Raw genomic sequence first — 19,699 nt, 5'->3', positions numbered from 1 at the left:
ACCGGCAACCCCAGAAGATAAGAAGATGGCCTATTCCCTGCTGATGAGGGGTAAATACCCCGAAACACGTGTCCTGGGATGGCGAAGAAGGATACATCGCGGAATACTAAACTACACTGACCATAGTCCTTAGGGGCGATCCCGCTGGTGAGTGAGTGGTGTGCGACCCCACCCCCTTTTGAAATGTTTAAAGCTCCCTCGAGCTGTCGGGCTGACGAGCCTGGGACCCCGCACCTGCGCGCCTGTGTGGTACTAGACCTGGCAATATTTGGCAGCCACCGGCAACCCCAGAAGATAAGAAGATGGCCTATTTCCTGCTGATGAGGGGTAAATACCCCGAAACACGTGTCCAGGGATGGCGAAGAAGGATACATCGCGGAATACTAAACTACACTGACCATAGTCCTTAGGGGCGATCCCGCTGGTGAGTGAGTGGTGTGCGACCCCACCCCCTTTTGAAATGTTTAAAGCTCCCTCGAGCTGTCGGGCTGACGAGCCTGGGACCCCGCACCTGCGCGCCTGTGTGGTACTAGACCTGGCAATATTTGGCAGCCACCGGCAACCCCAGAAGATAAGAAGATGGCCTATTCCCTGCTGATGAGGGGTAAATACCCCGAAACACGTGTCCAGGGATGGCGAAGAAGGATACATCGTGGAATACTAAACTACACTGACCATAGTCCTTAGGGGCGATCCCGCTGGTGAGTGAGTGGTGTGCGACCCCACCCCCTTTTGAAATGTTTAAAGCTCCCTCGAGCTGTCGGGCTGACGAGCCTGGGACCCCGCACCTGCGCGCCTGTGTGGTACTAGACCTGGCAATATTTGGCAGCCACCGGCAACCCCAGAAGATAAGAAGATGGCCTATTCCCTGCTGATGAGGGGTAAATACCCCGAAACACGTGTCCAGGGATGGCGAAGAAGGATACATCGCGGAATACTAAACTACACTGACCATAGTCCTTAGGGGCGATCCCGCTGGTGAGTGAGTGGTGTGCGACCCCACCCCCTTTTGAAATGTTTAAAGCTCCCTCGAGCTGTCGGGTTGACGAGCCTGGGACCCCGCACCTGCGCGCCTGTGTGGTACTAGACCTGGCAATATTTGGCAGCCACCGGCAACCCCAGAAGATAAGAAGATGGCCTATTCCCTGCTGATGAGGGGTAAATACCCCGAAACACGTGTCCTGGGATGGCGAAGAAGGATACATCGCGGAATACTAAACTACACTGACCATAGTCCTTAGGGGCGATCCCGCTGGTGAGTGAGTGGTGTGCGACCCCACCCCCTTTTGAAATGTTTAAAGCTCCCTCGAGCTGTCGGGCTGAGGAGCCTGGGACCCCGCACCTGCGCGCCTGTGTGGTACTAGACCTGGCAATATTTGGCAGCCACCGGCAACCCCAGAAGATAAGAAGATGGCCTATTCCCTGCTGATGAGGGGTAAATACCCCGAAACACGTGTCCAGGGATGGCGAAGAAGGATACATCGCGGAATACTAAACTACACTGACCATAGTCCTTAGGGGCGATCCCGCTGGTGAGTGAGTGGTGTGCGACCCCACCCCCTTTTGAAATGTTTAAAGCTCCCTCGAGCTGTCGGGCTGACGAGCCTGGGACCCCGCACCTGCGCGCCTGTGTGGTACTAGACCTGGCAATATTTGGCAGCCACCGGCAACCCCAGAAGATAAGAAGATGGCCTATTCCCTGCTGATGAGGGGTAAATACCCCGAAACACGTGTCCAGGGATGGCGAAGAAGGATACATCGCGGAATACTAAACTACACTGACCAGAGTCCTTAGGGGCGATCCCGCTGGTGAGTGAGTGGTGTGCGACCCCACCCCCTTTTGAAATGTTTAAAGCTCCCTCGAGCTGTCGGGCTGACGAGCCTGGGACCCCGCACCTGCGCGCCTGTGTGGTACTAGACCTGGCAATATTTGGCAGCCACCGGCAACGCCAGAAGATAAGAAGATGGCCTATTCCCTGCTGATGAGGGGCAAATACCCCGAAACACGTGTCCAGGGATGGCGAAGAAGGATACATCGCGGAATACTAAACTACACTGACCATAGTCCTTAGGGGCGATCCTGCTGGTGAGTGAGTGGTGTGCGACCCCACCCCCTTTTGAAATGTTTAAAGCTCCCTCGAGCTGTCGGGCTGACGAGCCTGGGACCCCGCACCTGCGCGCCTGTGTGGTACTAGACCTGGCAATATTTGGCAGCCACCGGCAACCCCAGAAGATAAGAAGATGGCCTATTCCCTGCTGATGAGGGGTAAATACCCCGAAACACGTGTCCAGGGATGGCGAAGAAGGATACATCGCGGAATACTAAACTACACTGACCATAGTCCTTAGGGGCGATCCCGCTGGTGAGTGAGTGGTGTGCGACCCCACCCCCTTTTGAAATGTTTAAAGCTCCCTCGAGCTGTCGGGCTGACGAGCCTGGGACCCCGCACCTGCGCGCCTGTGTGGTACTAGACCTGGCAATATTTGGCAGCCACCGGCAACCCCAGAAGATAAGAAGATGGCCTATTCCCTGCTGATGAGGGGTAAATACCCCGAAACACGTGTCCAGGGATGGCGAAGAAGGATACATCGCGGAATACTAAACTACACTGACCATAGTCCTTAGGGGCGATCCCGCTGGTGAGTGAGTGGTGTGCGACCCCACCCCCTTTTGAAATGTTTAAAGCTCCCTCGAGCTGTCGGGCTGACGAGCCTGGGACCCCGCACCTGCGCGCCTGTGTGGTACTAGACCTGGCAATATTTGGCAGCCACCGGCAACCCCAGAAGATAAGAAGATGGCCTATTCCCTGCTGATGAGGGGTAAATACCCCGAAACACGTGTCCAGGGATGGCGAAGAAGGATACATCGCGGAATACTAAACTACACTGACCATAGTCCTTAGGGGCGATCCCGCTGGTGAGTGAGTGGTGTGCAACCCCACCCCCTTTTGAAATGTTTAAAGCTCCCTCGAGCTGTCGGGCTGACGAGCCTGGGACCCCGCACCTGCGCGCCTGTGTGGTACTAGACCTGGCAATATTTGGCAGCCACCGGCAACCCCAGAAGATAAGAAGATGGCCTATTCCCTGCTGATGAGGGGTAAATACCCCGAAACACGTGTCCTGGGATGGCGAAGAAGGATACATCGCGGAATACTAAACTACACTGACCATAGTCCTTAGGGGCGATCCCGCTGGTGAGTGAGTGGTGTGCGACCCCACCCCCTTTTGAAATGTTTAAAGCTCCCTCGAGCTGTCGGGCTGACGAGCCTGGGACCCCGCACCTGCGCGCCTGTGTGGTACTAGACCTGGCAATATTTGGCAGCCACCGGCAACCCCAGAAGATAAGAAGATGGCCTATTTCCTGCTGATGAGGGGTAAATACCCCGAAACACGTGTCCAGGGATGGCGAAGAAGGATACATCGCGGAATACTAAACTACACTGACCATAGTCCTTAGGGGCGATCCCGCTGGTGAGTGAGTGGTGTGCGACCCCACCCCCTTTTGAAATGTTTAAAGCTCCCTCGAGCTGTCGGGCTGACGAGCCTGGGACCCCGCACCTGCGCGCCTGTGTGGTACTAGACCTGGCAATATTTGGCAGCCACCGGCAACCCCAGAAGATAAGAAGATGGCCTATTCCCTGCTGATGAGGGGTAAATACCCCGAAACACGTGTCCAGGGATGGCGAAGAAGGATACATCGTGGAATACTAAACTACACTGACCATAGTCCTTAGGGGCGATCCCGCTGGTGAGTGAGTGGTGTGCGACCCCACCCCCTTTTGAAATGTTTAAAGCTCCCTCGAGCTGTCGGGCTGACGAGCCTGGGACCCCGCACCTGCGCGCCTGTGTGGTACTAGACCTGGCAATATTTGGCAGCCACCGGCAACCCCAGAAGATAAGAAGATGGCCTATTCCCTGCTGATGAGGGGTAAATACCCCGAAACACGTGTCCAGGGATGGCGAAGAAGGATACATCGCGGAATACTAAACTACACTGACCATAGTCCTTAGGGGCGATCCCGCTGGTGAGTGAGTGGTGTGCGACCCCACCCCCTTTTGAAATGTTTAAAGCTCCCTCGAGCTGTCGGGCTGACGAGCCTGGGACCCCGCACCTGCGCGCCTGTGTGGTACTAGACCTGGCAATATTTGGCAGCCACCGGCAACCCCAGAAGATAAGAAGATGGCCTATTCCCTGCTGATGAGGGGTAAATACCCCGAAACACGTGTCCAGGGATGGCGAAGAAGGATACATCGCGGAATACTAAACTACACTGACCATAGTCCTTAGGGGCGATCCCGCTGGTGAGTGAGTGGTGTGCGACCCCACCCCCTTTTGAAATGTTTAAAGCTCCCTCGAGCTGTCGGGCTGAGGAGCCTGGGACCCCGCACCTGCGCGCCTGTGTGGTACTAGACCTGGCAATATTTGGCAGCCACCGGCAACCCCAGAAGATAAGAAGATGGCCTATTCCCTGCTGATGAGGGGTAAATACCCCGAAACACGTGTCCAGGGATGGCGAAGAAGGATACATCGCGGAATACTAAACTACACTGACCATAGTCCTTAGGGGCGATCCCGCTGGTGAGTGAGTGGTGTGCGACCCCACCCCCTTTTGAAATGTTTAAAGCTCCCTCGAGCTGTCGGGCTGACGAGCCTGGGACCCCGCACCTGTGCGCCTGTGTGGTACTAGACCTGGCAATATTTGGCAGCCACCGGCAACCCCAGAAGATAAGAAGATGGCCTATTCCCTGCTGATGAGGGGTAAATACCCCGAAACACGTGTCCAGGGATGGCGAAGAAGGATACATCGCGGAATACTAAACTACACTGACCATAGTCCTTAGGGGCGATCCCGCTGGTGAGTGAGTGGTGTGCGACCCCACCCCCTTTTGAAATGTTTAAAGCTCCCTCGAGCTGTCGGGCTGAGGAGCCTGGGACCCCGCACCTGCGCGCCTGTGTGGTACTAGACCTGGCAATATTTGGCAGCCACCGGCAACCCCAGAAGATAAGAAGATGGCCTATTCCCTGCTGATGAGGGGTAAATACCCCGAAACACGTGTCCAGGGATGGCGAAGAAGGATACATCGCGGAATACTAAACTACACTGACCATAGTCCTTAGGGGCGATCCCGCTGGTGAGTGAGTGGTGTGCGACCCCACCCCCTTTTGAAATGTTTAAAGCTCCCTCGAGCTGTCGGGCTGACGAGCCTGGGACCCCGCACCTGCGCGCCTGTGTGGTACTAGACCTGGCAATATTTGGCAGCCACCGGCAACCCCAGAAGATAAGAAGATGGCCTATTCCCTGCTGATGAGGGGTAAATACCCCGAAACACGTGTCCAGGGATGGCGAAGAAGGATACATCGCGGAATACTAAACTACACTGACCAGAGTCCTTAGGGGCGATCCCGCTGGTGAGTGAGTGGTGTGCGACCCCACCCCCTTTTGAAATGTTTAAAGCTCCCTCGAGCTGTCGGGCTGACGAGCCTGGGACCCCGCACCTGCGCGCTTGTGTGGTACTAGACCTGGCAATATTTGGCAGCCACCGGCAACGCCAGAAGATAAGAAGATGGCCTATTCCCTGCTGATGAGGGGCAAATACCCCGAAACACGTGTCCAGGGATGGCGAAGAAGGATACATCGCGGAATACTAAACTACACTGACCATAGTCCTTAGGGGCGATCCTGCTGGTGAGTGAGTGGTGTGCGACCCCACCCCCTTTTGAAATGTTTAAAGCTCCCTCGAGCTGTCGGGCTGAGGAGCCTGGGACCCCGCACCTGCGCGCCTGTGTGGTACTAGACCTGGCAATATTTGGCAGCCACCGGCAACCCCAGAAGATAAGAAGATGGCCTATTCCCTGCTGATGAGGGGTAAATACCCCGAAACACGTGTCCAGGGATGGCGAAGAAGGATACATCGCGGAATACTAAACTACACTGACCATAGTCCTTAGGGGCGATCCCGCTGGTGAGTGAGTGGTGTGCGTCCCCACCCCCTTTTGAAATGTTTAAAGCTCCCTCGAGCTGTCGGGCTGACGAGCCTGGGACCCCGCACCTGCGCGCCTGTGTGGTACTAGACCTGGCAATATTTGGCAGCCACCGGCAACCCCAGAAGATAAGAAGATGGCCTATTCCCTGCTGATGAGGGGTAAATACCCCGAAACACGTGTCCAGGGATGGCGAAGAAGTATACATCGCGGAATACTAAACTACACTGACCATAGTCCTTAGGGGCGATCCCGCTGGTGAGTGAGTGGTGTGCGACCCCACCCCCTTTTGAAATGTTTAAAGCTCCCTCGAGCTGTCGGGCTGAGGAGCCTGGGACCCCGCACCTGCGCGCCTGTGTGGTACTAGACCTGGCAATATTTGGCAGCCACCGGCAACCCCAGAAGATAAGAAGATGGCCTATTCCCTGCTGATGAGGGGTAAATACCCCGAAACACGTGTCCAGGGATGGCGAAGAAGGATACATCGCGGAATACTAAACTACACTGACCATAGTCCTTAGGGGCGATCCCGCTGGTGAGTGAGTGGTGTGCGACCCCACCCCTTTTTGAAATGTTTAAAGCTCACTCGAGCTGTCGGGCTGACGAGCCTGGGACCCCGCACCTGCGCGCCTGTGTGGTACTAGACCTGGCAATATTTGGCAGCCACCGGCAACCCCAGAAGATAAGAAGATGGCCTATTCCCTGCTGATGAGGGGTAAATACCCCGAAACACGTGTCCAGGGATGGCGAAGAAGGATACATCGCGGAATACTAAACTACACTGACCAGAGTCCTTAGGGGCGATCCCGCTGGTGAGTGAGTGGTGTGCGACCCCACCCCCTTTTGAAATGTTTAAAGCTCCCTCGAGCTGTCGGGCTGACGAGCCTGGGACCCCGCACCTGCGCGCCTGTGTGGTACTAGACCTGGCAATATTTGGCAGCCACCGGCAACGCCAGAAGATAAGAAGATGGCCTATTCCCTGCTGATGAGGGGCAAATACCCCGAAACACGTGTCCAGGGATGGCGAAGAAGGATACATCGCGGAATACTAAACTACACTGACCATAGTCCTTAGGGGCGATCCTGCTGGTGAGTGAGTGGTGTGCGACCCCACCCCCTTTTGAAATGTTTAAAGCTCCCTCGAGCTGTCGGGCTGACGAGCCTGGGACCCCGCACCTGCGCGCCTGTGTGGTACTAGACCTGGCAATATTTGGCAGCCACCGGCAACCCCAGAAGATAAGAAGATGGCCTATTCCCTGCTGATGAGGGGTAAATACCCCGAAACACGTGTCCAGGGATGGCGAAGAAGGATACATCGCGGAATACTAAACTACACTGACCATAGTCCTTAGGGGCGATCCCGCTGGTGAGTGAGTGGTGTGCGACCCCACCCCCTTTTGAAATGTTTAAAGCTCCCTCGAGCTGTCGGGCTGACGAGCCTGGGACCCCGCACCTGCGCGCCTGTGTGGTACTATACCTGGCAATATTTGGCAGCCACCGGCAACCCCAGAAGATAAGAAGATGGCCTATTCCCTGCTGATGAGGGGTAAATACCCCGAAACACGTGTCCAGGGATGGCGAAGAAGGATACATCGCGGAATACTAAACTACACTGACCATAGTCCTTAGGGGCGATCCCGCTGGTGAGTGAGTGGTGTGCGACCCCACCCCCTTTTGAAATGTTTAAAGCTCCCTCGAGCTGTCGGGCTGACGAGCCTGGGACCCCGCACCTGCGCGCCTGTGTGGTACTAGACCTGGCAATATTTGGCAGCCACCGGCAACCCCAGAAGATAAGAAGATGGCCTATTCCCTGCTGATGAGGGGTAAATACCCCGAAACACATGTCCAGGGATGGCGAAGAAGGATACATCGCGGAATACTAAACTACACTGACCATAGTCCTTAGGGGCGATCCCGCTGGTGAGTGAGTGGTGTGCAACCCCACCCCCTTTTGAAATGTTTAAAGCTCCCTCGAGTTGTCGGGCTGACGAGCCTGCGACCCCGCACCTGCGCGCCTGTGTGGTACTAGACCTGGCAATATTTGGCAGCCACCGGCAACCCCAGAAGATAAGAAGATGGCCTATTCCCTGCTGATGAGGGGTAAATACCCCGAAACACGTGTCCTGGGATGGCGAAGAAGGATACATCGCGGAATACTAAACTACACTGACCATAGTCCTTAGGGGCGATCCCGCTGGTGAGTGAGTGGTGTGCGACCCCACCCCCTTTTGAAATGTTTAAAGCTCCCTCGAGCTGTCGGGCTGACGAGCCTGGGACCCCGCACCTGCGCGCCTGTGTGGTACTAGACCTGGCAATATTTGGCAGCCACCGGCAACCCCAGAAGATAAGAAGATGGCCTATTTCCTGCTGATGAGGGGTAAATACCCCGAAACACGTGTCCAGGGATGGCGAAGAAGGATACATCGCGGAATACTAAACTACACTGACCATAGTCCTTAGGGGCGATCCCGCTGGTGAGTGAGTGGTGTGCGACCCCACCCCCTTTTGAAATGTTTAAAGCTCCCTCGAGCTGTCGGGCTGACGAGCCTGGGACCCCGCACCTGCGCGCCTGTGTGGTACTAGACCTGGCAATATTTGGCAGCCACCGGCAACCCCAGAAGATAAGAAGATGGCCTATTCCCTGCTGATGAGGGGTAAATACCCCGAAACACGTGTCCAGGGATGGCGAAGAAGGATACATCGTGGAATACTAAACTACACTGACCATAGTCCTTAGGGGCGATCCCGCTGGTGAGTGAGTGGTGTGCGACCCCACCCCCTTTTGAAATGTTTAAAGCTCCCTCGAGCTGTCGGGCTGACGAGCCTGGGACCCCGCACCTGCGCGCCTGTGTGGTACTAGACCTGGCAATATTTGGCAGCCACCGGCAACCCCAGAAGATAAGAAGATGGCCTATTCCCTGCTGATGAGGGGTAAATACCCCGAAACACGTGTCCAGGGATGGCGAAGAAGGATACATCGCGGAATACTAAACTACACTGACCATAGTCCTTAGGGGCGATCCCGCTGGTGAGTGAGTGGTGTGCGACCCCACCCCCTTTTGAAATGTTTAAAGCTCCCTCGAGCTGTCGGGTTGATGAGCCTGGGACCCCGCACCTGCGCGCCTGTGTGGTACTAGACCTGGCAATATTTGGCAGCCACCGGCAACCCCAGAAGATAAGAAGATGGCCTATTCCCTGCTGATGAGGGGTAAATACCCCGAAACACGTGTCCAGGGATGGCGAAGAAGGATACATCGCGGAATACTAAACTACACTGACCATAGTCCTTAGGGGCGATCCCGCTGGTGAGTGAGTGGTGTGCGACCCCACCCCCTTTTGAAATGTTTAAAGCTCCCTCGAGCTGTCGGGCTGAGGAGCCTGGGACCCCGCACCTGCGCGCCTGTGTGGTACTAGACCTGGCAATATTTGGCAGCCACCGGCAACCCCAGAAGATAAGAAGATGGCCTATTCCCTGCTGATGAGGGGTAAATACCCCGAAACACGTGTCCAGGGATGGCGAAGAAGGATACATCGCGGAATACTAAACTACACTGACCATAGTCCTTAGGGGCGATCCCGCTGGTGAGTGAGTGGTGTGCGACCCCACCCCCTTTTGAAATGTTTAAAGCTCCCTCGAGCTGTCGGGCTGACGAGCCTGGGACCCCGCACCTGCGCGCCTGTGTGGTACTAGACCTGGCAATATTTGGCAGCCACCGGCAACCCCAGAAGATAAGAAGATGGCCTATTCCCTGCTGATGAGGGGTAAATACCCCGAAACACGTGTCCAGGGATGGCGAAGAAGGATACATCGCGGAATACTAAACTACACTGACCAGAGTCCTTAGGGGCGATCCCGCTGGTGAGTGAGTGGTGTGCGACCCCACCCCCTTTTGAAATGTTTAAAGCTCCCTCGAGCTGTCGGGCTGACGAGCCTGGGACCCCGCACCTGCGCGCCTGTGTGGTACTAGACCTGGCAATATTTGGCAGCCACCGGCAACGCCAGAAGATAAGAAGATGGCCTATTCCCTGCTGATGAGGGGCAAATACCCCGAAACACGTGTCCAGGGATGGCGAAGAAGGATACATCGCGGAATACTAAACTACACTGACCATAGTCCTTAGGGGCGATCCTGCTGGTGAGTGAGTGGTGTGCGACCCCACCCCCTTTTGAAATGTTTAAAGCTCCCTCGAGCTGTCGGGCTGACGAGCCTGGGACCCCGCACCTGCGCGCCTGTGTGGTACTAGACCTGGCAATATTTGGCAGCCACCGGCAACCCCAGAAGATAAGAAGATGGCCTATTCCCTGCTGATGAGGGGTAAATACCCCGAAACACGTGTCCAGGGATGGCGAAGAAGGATACATCGCGGAATACTAAACTACACTGACCATAGTCCTTAGGGGCGATCCCGCTGGTGAGTGAGTGGTGTGCGACCCCACCCCCTTTTGAAATGTTTAAAGCTCCCTCGAGCTGTCGGGCTGACGAGCCTGGGACCCCGCACCTGCGCGCCTGTGTGGTACTAGACCTGGCAATATTTGGCAGCCACCGGCAACCCCAGAAGATAAGAAGATGGCCTATTCCCTGCTGATGAGGGGTAAATACCCCGAAACACGTGTCCAGGGATGGCGAAGAAGGATACATCGCGGAATACTAAACTACACTGACCATAGTCCTTAGGGGCGATCCCGCTGGTGAGTGAGTGGTGTGCGACCCCACCCCCTTTTGAAATGTTTAAAGCTCCCTCGAGCTGTCGGGCTGACGAGCCTGGGACCCCGCACCTGCGCGCCTGTGTGGTACTAGACCTGGCAATATTTGGCAGCCACCGGCAACCCCAGAAGATAAGAAGATGGCCTATTCCCTGCTGATGAGGGGTAAATACCCCGAAACACGTGTCCAGGGATGGCGAAGAAGGATACATCGCGGAATACTAAACTACACTGACCATAGTCCTTAGGGGCGATCCCGCTGGTGAGTGAGTGGTGTGCAACCCCACCCCCTTTTGAAATGTTTAAAGCTCCCTCGAGCTGTCGGGCTGACGAGCCTGGGACCCCGCACCTGCGCGCCTGTGTGGTACTAGACCTGGCAATATTTGGCAGCCACCGGCAACCCCAGAAGATAAGAAGATGGCCTATTCCCTGCTGATGAGGGGTAAATACCCCGAAACACGTGTCCTGGGATGGCGAAGAAGGATACATCGCGGAATACTAAACTACACTGACCATAGTCCTTAGGGGCGATCCCGCTGGTGAGTGAGTGGTGTGCGACCCCACCCCCTTTTGAAATGTTTAAAGCTCCCTCGAGCTGTCGGGCTGACGAGCCTGGGACCCCGCACCTGCGCGCCTGTGTGGTACTAGACCTGGCAATATTTGGCAGCCACCGGCAACCCCAGAAGATAAGAAGATGGCCTATTTCCTGCTGATGAGGGGTAAATACCCCGAAACACGTGTCCAGGGATGGCGAAGAAGGATACATCGCGGAATACTAAACTACACTGACCATAGTCCTTAGGGGCGATCCCGCTGGTGAGTGAGTGGTGTGCGACCCCACCCCCTTTTGAAATGTTTAAAGCTCCCTCGAGCTGTCGGGCTGACGAGCCTGGGACCCCGCACCTGCGCGCCTGTGTGGTACTAGACCTGGCAATATTTGGCAGCCACCGGCAACCCCAGAAGATAAGAAGATGGCCTATTCCCTGCTGATGAGGGGTAAATACCCCGAAACACGTGTCCAGGGATGGCGAAGAAGGATACATCGTGGAATACTAAACTACACTGACCATAGTCCTTAGGGGCGATCCCGCTGGTGAGTGAGTGGTGTGCGACCCCACCCCCTTTTGAAATGTTTAAAGCTCCCTCGAGCTGTCGGGCTGACGAGCCTGGGACCCCGCACCTGCGCGCCTGTGTGGTACTAGACCTGGCAATATTTGGCAGCCACCGGCAACCCCAGAAGATAAGAAGATGGCCTATTCCCTGCTGATGAGGGGTAAATACCCCGAAACACGTGTCCAGGGATGGCGAAGAAGGATACATCGCGGAATACTAAACTACACTGACCATAGTCCTTAGGGGCGATCCCGCTGGTGAGTGAGTGGTGTGCGACCCCACCCCCTTTTGAAATGTTTAAAGCTCCCTCGAGCTGTCGGGCTGACGAGCCTGGGACCCCGCACCTGCGCGCCTGTGTGGTACTAGACCTGGCAATATTTGGCAGCCACCGGCAACCCCAGAAGATAAGAAGATGGCCTATTCCCTGCTGATGAGGGGTAAATACCCCGAAACACGTGTCCAGGGATGGCGAAGAAGGATACATCGCGGAATACTAAACTACACTGACCATAGTCCTTAGGGGCGATCCCGCTGGTGAGTGAGTGGTGTGCGACCCCACCCCCTTTGGAAATGGGAAAATTATGTTGTTTCTAATTTAGGATGTACCACCAATGTATTAATACATGCATAAGAAGAGGTTTGTTGTTATTGTTCTTGAATTTCCCTGTCCCCCTCGCCCTATATCCAGAAACCCAGAGACCCTCTTTTGTGTTTCTAGGAGTAGCACCTGGGCCTGACTAGAGCTGTGTCTGGCTTCCACAATGCTGGCGCCACCTCCTGTGGTGCGTCTGATGATCCTGGCCCACACTGTCAAAGGAAAGATGGAGTCCTGTAAACAAAGTGCTCCAGGACTGCACATAACTGGTTTGGACTAGGTACAGACACTCTCTGCCTTCAGAGACAAAGGGTTTTGGTGTATAAAAGGGGCGACCCAGACCCCAGAACTTTAGATCACTTCTGTGAATCAAGACGACCCTTTGCCAAGGAGAAGAACGAAGAAAGCTGAAAGAGGAGACTGCCCCTGTGCTGTGCTGTTGGGGTGGCCTGCAGTGGTTACTTTATTGCCAAGGAAAGGAGAAAAGGAACTTTGGGTGTACTTTTGCAAGAAGAAGAATCTCCAAGGGCTTGGACTGAGCTTGCCTCCTGCCTGAAGTCTCAGGGATACAAGACTTCACCCCCAGCTCCCCTGAAGTCCCTTGCTGTGGAATTATGCCTGCAGAGAGGTGCTTACTGTTGTTTTGGCCCTCTGAGAAGACTTCGAGTCGCTGGGAGCTGGAAGCATGACGCAACGAGGAGAAGCGTGTTGCCGCAGCAGCAGTTGCCTTCGCATCACCGAAGAAGCGGGCTGCTGCTGCAGCTGTTCGCCGTCGCATCATCAACGAAGAGCGTCCCATCACTGGAGAAGCGTGTCGTCGCCGCAGAAGGTACCTCAGCACGTTTGATCTAACGTCTTTAGATCAGATCGCCTTGACTAATGGGGCAAGAGAGAGGTCAGCATTCTCCACACCAGATGGGCACTACCAGTTCCGGGTTATGCCCTTTAGGATGAAGAATGCCCTTGCTACCTTTTAGAGGTTGGTCAACCAGGTGTTGGCTGGACTGGAAGAGTTCAGTGCCGCCTACCGGGATGACATTGCAGTGTTCAGCACCAGTTGGGAAGAACATCTGCCCCACCTCTGGGAAGTGTTGATGGCACTGCGGAGAGCAGGCCTTACGATCAAGGCGAGTGTGAGAAGTTGGCCTGGTATATGATGTCCACTATTCTAGTGGGCACCTTGCACCAGGCCAAACTACCCTTATTGATGGTGTTTGTAAAGTCAACTTTATAGAAAGCTATCCCAGTGGTAGCTGTGGAGAGCAGCCTTCAGGCTAAAACTTTAGAGGTGAGTTAGGCAAGTTGTTTTACCAATTATAATCCCTTGAGTACCAAATGAAAGTACACCACACAAGGTATATATCAAATATATATGTATTTATTCTAAACACAACCCCTCTGCACTCTTTATGAGGTCAGAGATTAAAGTACAATGCAAGGAACTTAATTAGCATACGATAAGTTGCACCATATACGTTATGCCATAGGGGCCTCACAAACCATATACTAAAATAGTGGTATAAGAACCACGTCTGGAATAGAAAGCAGGCCTAGGGTCTGTGGAATCACTGGGGCTTCTAGGCACAACCAAGGTTAGGATGTAGGAGGACCACGGGAGACGCGTGCAGTGTCTAAACACAGCCACGGGTTACCATTGACTTTCAAGGGGAAACAAACAAGTTACAAATTTACAATTTAAGGACACTTCTGAGTGAACTACGATGAAACCCTTTTACACTAGAACACTTCAAGAGTCAAGACCCATGGGAGCACCGGAGTACTTGTGTTACCTCACCCAGGGAAGCCGGGTGCATATGTGCCTTTTGGTGTCGGGTTTCATCGTCGATTTCAATGGAGAACTGCAAAGAAGTGCTGCAGGCGATCAGGGGAAAAGTGTCCGGGTGGATCCAAGGGCGGATCGAAGATCTGAAGAACCTGAAAGCAGAAGGGATAGAGTCTGAGTCACTTGCCAGTGACCAGGATGGCGATGTGAAGCTGCCAGCCAATGTTGGGTGCTTTCAGGTGAAAAGGTGAAGTTTGTCTCTTCAGCCACGTAGTCCAGGAGGCATCGACGATGACCAGGAGCTGGATTCGAGCTGTCCCACAAAGGATCTAGTTGACTGCAGTGTCGGTATCCGGATTGGGTCCAACAAGCCTTGGCAAACTCAATCCATGCAGGATGTCAAGATTGGCTTTGGTTCAGACCAGCAAGGTCTGAGGGACTTCTCCTTTGCAGGGATGTTGGTGCAGCCTGGAGAAACCTGGAAAGCAAAGTAAATCAAAGATTGGTCTTCTTGGGGGCTCACTAGCCAATAGACTAGGAACCGCAAAGACGCGTTGAGCTGAAATGCACAAAGCGAGCCCACTGGACACTTGTGGACTGTGGGCCTTTGAGCTTCAGTGCAAAAGGTGCTCGGGCTGGGGCTTCAAGCACCCCAATGCACAACTTCAGGATACCTCAGGAAGTAGGTGCCACTTGCAAAATGCAGGATGTCCAGGAGTTCCGGTCCCACGTCTTTCGTGTCTGCTATGGGTCTCATCTTTGCTGGGAGCTCTGGTCAGTGTGAGAGATGTATGGAAGTCCATGTTCTGTGTTGCAGGTTCTTCTGAATCCGGCAGGAGCCTCAAAAATGCAGACCGGCAAATATGCAGTTGGTGCCTGTTTGAACAGGGTGGTCACTCCTTGACCACAAGGGAGATTTCTTCCGTCTTCCAGTCAAAATGGAATGCCGAAGGTCCAGGATATATGTTGCAGAGTTTCGTCCAGGGTAATCTAAAGTTCTAGGGCCTGGGGTTCTATACTTATAGTAAGTTTAGGGGTTGGACTAACTCTAAGATCCCTCCTATGGGTGGACCTGGGGAGGGGGTGGTTACACCCCTTCCCCTTTGTCCAGTTTCACGCCAGAGCTGGGGCTGAGTGCCCCAGCAACCGATTTGGAGTGGAAAATGCATGGAGCGCCTTGTGTGCCCCAGGCAGTGTCTGAAAAGCATTCACTGGGTGCAACCCACCCTGCCCCAATACACTAAAGCTTGTCTGGGGAGTTGCCAGCACCTCCCTGGGCAGGAAACCTATTGTCCAGGCCTCCCCTGCTGGAGTTTTGTCCAGCAGCAGGAGGGCAGACTTGTGTCTGTGGCAGCAGCATATTTTGTGATGCTGGGGCTCCGTTTAACTTTAACCGGGTTTACCAGTAACTACATGTCTTCTCCCTCTAGAAGGGTGGAATGCTACCTCCGCCGGGGGGGGAGTAGTATTCCAAAGTGTTTGACACCTTACACAATATGTTTTGATAAAGCCAAACCAAAGTTAGCATTAACCACGAGTATTATAATGCACTTAAGAGTATATGATATGGCTATATCATAGAACAGCTATAAGGAGATGGTTCTGAAAGCTGCAGAGGGGCTCAGCTCATGCTAGGGCACCCTCTAACACAAAACCAAGCACTCTGCCTCTGGGATTGTCAAGGCCTGCCATAGGAGTGACTTATAGGTTAATTTGTGTCTATATATATATATATATATATATATATATATATATATATATATATATATATATATCCAAGATATTCTCCTCCAGCAGAAGAAGAAGAGACCACAGGCGGGGACGTTTTGGAGGCATTTATTCGGAGCACAAAAACGGCAAATGCATTTCGGCATACACAAACAGCCTTCTTCAGTGCCTTGAGGTGTTCACAGGATGCGCGACACATTTCGCGGCTTCAAATACCCAGCTGCACCCTGTTGCGTGGTTGGTAGCTCCGCCCCCATGGTGAGTCAAATATGTGGCAAGTTCAATAACGCCTACATGTCCCAGAATGCCAAGTTCAGGTAAGTTGGGGATGTTGGGGGAGGAAAAGGCATCACGAAGTTCAACATCCTCAATGTCAGTGTGCCTCCCAAAGTTCATACCTCCTCGGGTCCCCATGTCCGCATAACCCTCCAATCCTCCGGGCAAAATGAAGGCGGGGGCATCGGGAATGGATTCCACGTAGCCCGCCGCCCAGCTCCTCCCGAGATTGAAGGTGGGGTGCAGCGCAAATCCAGTACCCTGGAAACCAGCAGACCGTCGAAACAGAAGCCAACAACACCGCACCCACTTTGCAATGCGGGGGTCTCTGACGCGTGAATGTTGGCGTTCACGCTGAAAATATCCAAGATATTCTCCTCCAGCAGAAGAAGAAGAGACCACAGGCGGGGACGTTTTGGAGGCATTTATTCGGAGCACAAAAACGGCAAATGCATTTCGGCATACACAAACAGCCTTCTTCAGTGCCTTGAGGTGTTCACAGGATGCGCGACACATTTCGCGGCTTCAAATACCCAGCTGCACCCTGTTGCGTGGTTGGTAGCTCCGCCCCCATGGTGAGTCAAATATGTGGCAAGTTCAATAACGCCTACATGTCCCAGAATGCCAAGTTCAGGTAAGTTGGGGATGTTGGGGGAGGAAAAGGCATCACGAAGTTCAACATCCTCAATGTCAGTGTGCCTCCCAAAGTTCATACCTCCTCGGGTCCCCATGTCCGCATAACCCTCCAATCCTCCGGGCAAAATGAAGGCGGGGGCATCGGGAATGGATTCCACGTAGCCCGCCGCCCAGCTCCTCCCGAGATTGAAGGTGGGGTGCAGCGCAAATCCAGTACCCTGGAAACCAGCAGACCGTCGAAACAGAAGCCAACAACACCGCACCCACTTTGCAATGCGGGGGTCTCTGACGCGTGAATGTTGGCGTTCACGCTGAAAATATCCAAGATATTCTCCTCCAGCAGAAGAAGAAGAGACCACAGGCGGGGACGTTTTGGAGGCATTTATTCGGAGCACAAAAACGGCAAATGCATTTCGGCATACACAAACAGCCTTCTTCAGTGCCTTGAGGTGTTCACAGGATGCGCGACACATTTCGCGGCTTCAAATACCCAGCTGCACCCTGTTGCGTGGTTGGTAGCTCCGCCCCCATGGTGAGTCAAATATGTGGCAAGTTCAATAACGCCTACATGTCCCAGAATGCCAAGTTCAGGTAAGTTGGGGATGTTGGGGGAGGAAAAGGCATCACGAAGTTCAACATCCTCAATGTCAGTGTGCCTCCCAAAGTTCATACCTCCTCGGGTCCCCATGTCCGCATAACCCTCCAATCCTCCGGGCAAAATGAAGGCGGGGGCATCGGGAATGGATTCCACGTAGCCCGCCGCCCAGCTCCTCCCGAGATTGAAGGTGGGGTGCAGCGCAAATCCAGTACCCTGGAAACCAGCAGACCGTCGAAACAGAAGCCAACAACACCGCACCCACTTTGCAATGCGGGGGTCTCTGACGCGTGAATGTTGGCGTTCACGCTGAAAATATCCAAGATATTCTCCTCCAGCAGAAGAAGAAGAGACCACAGGCGGGGACGTTTTGGAGGCATTTATTCGGAGCACAAAAACGGCAAATGCATTTCGGCATACACAAACAGCCTTCTTCAGTGCCTTGAGGTGTTCACAGGATGCGCGACACATTTCGCGGCTTCAAATACCCAGCTGCACCCTGTTGCGTGGTTGGTAGCTCCGCCCCCATGGTGAGTCAAATATGTGGCAAGTTCAATAACGCCTACATGTCCCAGAATGCCAAGTTCAGGTAAGTTGGGGATGTTGGGGGAGGAAAAGGCATCACGAAGTTCAACATCCTCAATGTCAGTGTGCCTCCCAAAGTTCATACCTCCTCGGGTCCCCATGTCCGCATAACCCTCCAATCCTCCGGGCAAAATGAAGGCGGGGGCATCGGGAATGGATTCCACGTAGCCCGCCGCCCAGCTCCTCCCGAGATTGAAGGTGGGGTGCAGCGCAAATCCAGTAAAGCTTGTCTGGGGAGTTGCCAGCACCTCCCTGGGCAGGAAACCTATTGTCCAGGCCTCCCCTGCTGGAGTTTTGTCCAGCAGCAGGAGGGCAGACTTGTGTCTGTGGCAGCAGCATATTTTGTGATGCTGGGGCTCCGTTTAACTTTAACCGGGTTTACCAGTAACTACATGTCTTCTCCCTCTAGAAGGGTGGAATGCTACCTCCGCCGGGGGGGGAGTAGTATTCCAAAGTGTTTGACACCTTACACAATATGTTTTGATAAAGCCAAACCAAAGTTAGCATTAACCACGAGTATTATAATGCACTTAAGAGTATATGATATGGCTATATCATAGAACAGCTATAAGGAGATGGTTCTGAAAGCTGCAGAGGGGCTCAGCTCATGCTAGGGCACCCTCTAACACAAAACCAAGCACTCTGCCTCTGGGATTGTCAAGGCCTGCCATAGGAGTGACTTATAGGTTAATTTGTGTCTATATATATATATATATATATATATATATATATATATATATATATATATATATATATATATATATATATATATATGTGCAGAAACTCCAAGTTGCCACCTCCAATCTGCGAGAACTGGCGAAGCAGGAGACAGACCACAAGCTTCAGGAACTGATTTTTTTATTTGCAGGTTTTTCTCGTACAACCGACCATGACGCGTTTCGGGCCTTGCAGCCCTTGTTCACATGCAAGGGGAAGTAACATTAGGTGATATTTAAAGTGCAAAGTGCTCCGCCTTTCGTCCGCCTCCCACTGAGTCACATGGTAAGTAGATATAAACAACAGACCTAATGTGCCTAAATACATGATTACACCACAAATTTGATTCAATGAAACAATATTGTAACAGGTGTATGTACATTCATAAACCATTATGACAGTTGTTATCAATTACTGCACATTTAAAAAGAATTACTGCATAAATGCTGTTGCGCGTTGTGAGCATTGTTATTTGTATACAAAAATAACGGGTTCAAATCCCTGAATCAAAATACCACACACAAAGCGTAATATTCGGATAAATCCGATATGTCATCATAGATGAAGATGACCACCATAGCAAGACTATAGTGGTACCCTTTATCGTTTTTTATATGAAAGACTTTTGTATATGTTTGTGGGGGAATATTGGCGGCAGAATGTGCAAATGAGCAAAAAAAGTGCTATAGTGTCAAACCACCTAAAACCAACCCTATCTAGTGTGCAAAGAGGCTAAATTTAAAGTGCAGATATTCACATCACAAAAATTGCTAAAATACATGATATATATATATACATTGATGTTAACAGAGAATGCATGTATAAACATTACCAATACTATAAATATGTGCAAAGCCATATTATGTAATAAAAAGGTAAGTATAAAATGCTATTCTAAAAACAATAATTCATCATGATTTTACAAGTGAGGAATAAATATAGTGATTAAATATAAGGTGATAAAACTGGAAGTGTAAAAAGGG

The sequence above is a fragment of the Lissotriton vulgaris genome, chromosome 9 (assembly GCF_964263255.1).
Source record: "Lissotriton vulgaris chromosome 9, aLisVul1.2, whole genome shotgun sequence".
NCBI classification, from domain to species: domain Eukaryota; kingdom Metazoa; phylum Chordata; class Amphibia; order Caudata; family Salamandridae; genus Lissotriton; species Lissotriton vulgaris.
Note: the sequence above shows the minus strand (reverse complement) of the source record.